Genomic DNA, 2,975 nt, shown 5'->3' on the forward strand with positions numbered 1-2,975 from the left:
TTCAAATAACCTTGAAAATAAAGGTCAAGGTCATTGTCAAGGTCATAGTTCAATCAGCCCCTTCATATCCAACAATTTTTGTTTTAAACATTTTTTTAAATCGCGATGTTTCGAGTTATTTGGCTGTCTAAGTTAAAATGGGTTACCCTGTATATACAGGGTCATCGAAAAGTATCGGACCCCCCTAATATCTTCAGTTAGAATTAATTTTGAAGAAAATGTCCAATAGCAAAGTTGTATCGTTTCAAGCGAGGAGTAAGGTGATGACCTTGACTTTGATCTTGACCATGTCCTTTAAGGTCATTTCAAGGTCAACCTTATTTTTTTAAATGGAACTCACTACATTTTATTGCATATTTTTATAGCTTATCTCGAGAGCTTTCCAAAACACTATAATAAAACATTTTTTATTAAGTATTTTTTGAATTATAAAGGTTTGAAATTAACAATTTGTTAACTGGCGTGTGATTCCGGCCAGTTAAGGGGGCAGTCTGGTCAAATTAGCATAATTTTCAAGAATTTTTGTCAGTACGCTAAGAATGTATTTGTACAAAAGTATGTTTCCACAATTAATGTATATGTTTTTAAGACCTGAATTTTTTTTTGCACCCTTGCGGAGATATGGATTTTTGAAGTTGGCGCTGATTTAAAACGGCAGACATGATAACTGGCCTAGGAATCGTCTGAAACACAAAAATCGAGTGTTTTCTTAAAAAGTGGACCTGTGGTTATCGTCCGTACTAGAATCATTGACATCCGATGAGAAAAAACAAAATGGCGGCCTTTAGAAAATTTTGCCTCTTTTTTACACATTAAATTGTTTAAAAAAAGGGTTAAACATTAACGAATATTTATGATTCTAGTACGGACGATAACCACAGGTCTACTTTTTAAGAAAACACTCGATTTTTGTGTTTCAGACGATTCCTAGGCCAGTTATCATGTCTGCCGTTTTAAATCAGCGCCAACTTCAAAAATTCATATTTCCGCAAGGGTGCAAAAAAAATTCAGGTCTTAAAAACATACACATTAATTGTGGAAACATACTTTTGTACAAATACATTCTTGGCGTACTAAAAAAAATTCTTGAAAATTATGCTAATTTGACCAGACTGCCCCCTTAAGGCAAGAGTGGCGTGTGGGTCCGGCCAGTTAAAGCGAATTTCATTCCAATTGGTCAGCTTGGGCAAAATATTCAATTGTATCAAACAATTCACAACAAATGTTCAAATTGTTGCCCTTCAACAGCCTGGCAATGTGCCAATCTGTTATAAACAGCTGAAACCGCATTCCGGTACGTTTCCGGCGGTATTAGTTCTATCTCTCGAGTTATTCTCCCTCTTAAATCATCTAAATTTTGAGGCTTGGTGGCATACACTTTACTTTTCAAGTAACCCCACAAAAAAAAGTCAAGTGGGGTCAAGTCCGGAGACCGAGGTGGCCACTCAATATGATTCCTTCGCCCTATCCACCTGTCCTGAAAGACCTCATTCAAATATTGACGGACAATGATACCATAATGAGGTGGAGCTCCATCCTGTTGGAAATAAATTTCATCCATATTTCCACCAGCTATGTCTCGAATAGCTGGAACAATTTGTTCGCGAAGCATGACTGTGAATACCTGTGCTGTCAAATTGCCTTCAATGAAGAAAGGGCCAACTGGTCTACCATCAAGAATACCAGCCCATACGTTAACTTTTTGTGGATATTGGGTATGATTGTCTCTTTTCCAGTGAGGATTAACGTCACTCCAGTACCTACAATTGTGTCAATTTACATTTCCAATTAGTTCAAATGTTGCCTCATCAGAGAAAACAATATTATTAAGTAATAGAGGATCGTCGACAATCATCTCCATCATAAGATCACAAAATTCAATACCTCTATCAAAATCGTCTTCGGACAACTCTTGGCACAAATGGAGTTTGTATGGATGCCATTTATTCAATTTTAAAATTTTACTGACAGATGCATGACCGATTTCGTGTTGTGCAACGCAATTGATGGAAATATGGGGATTTTCAACGAAAGACTGTAAAACATCTAATGCCTTATCATTATTTGTTGCTGTTTTACGTCTACCAGATCTTGAGCGACTTTTAATGCTACCAATGTCCTCGAAATGTTGAATAGTACGGATTACAGTGCTTTTAGAGATCCTATTATTTTCATTACGAAAATTTTCATTAAATAATCGCGTTACTGTTTTATACCCTCTTTGTTGATCTCCCCATCCTCGCATCATTAACAGTGTTATTCGATCTTTTTCAGAAAGCTTCGCCATTCTTAATTATAGCAAAGAAGAATTAATCAGGTAAGTGATAGGAAATTGATCTAAATAATCAAGTAGAGAAAAAAAATAATTATTAAGTGTTGGTTCAACTATTGATTTTTTTTATTTCAACCAGCACTAGCAAAAAGCTCGTTGAGCAACTGAAAATCTAATAGATCAATTAATAATATTTACGAAAAATTTCTGGGCTATTGGAAACAAAAGTGAAGATGTTTGAAAAAATCAATTGAAGCACAATGCCTTCTTTTGTTACAGAAAAAATTTTTGGGGCTACTTGTTTTGCAAAATAATATGCAATAAAATGTAGGGGGTTCCATTTAAAAAAATAAGGTTGACCTTGAAATGACCTTAAAGGATATGGTCAAGATCAAAATCAAGGTCATTATCTTACTCCTCGCTTGAAACCATACAACTTTGCTATTGGACATTTTCTCCAAAATGTATTCTAACTGAAGATATCCGATACTTTTCGATGACCCTGTATATATATCAAATATATATAGGGGAATGTTGTCAGGGTCGGACACTTTTTGACTCTTGTCCATAACTGTAGTTTAAATAAGAATTTAGATTTTTGTCGTTAATAGTTTAAAAGGTTGAATCAAAAGGAAACTTTTACCTTGGCTGATAAGTTGATAAATGAAAAACAAACAAATTGCGGGCATCTTGAAAAAAAAAA

This window comes from Trachymyrmex cornetzi, unplaced genomic scaffold (assembly GCF_001594075.2).
Source record: "Trachymyrmex cornetzi isolate Tcor2-1 unplaced genomic scaffold, Tcor1.1 scaffold1202, whole genome shotgun sequence".
NCBI classification, from domain to species: Eukaryota; Metazoa; Arthropoda; class Insecta; order Hymenoptera; family Formicidae; genus Trachymyrmex; species Trachymyrmex cornetzi.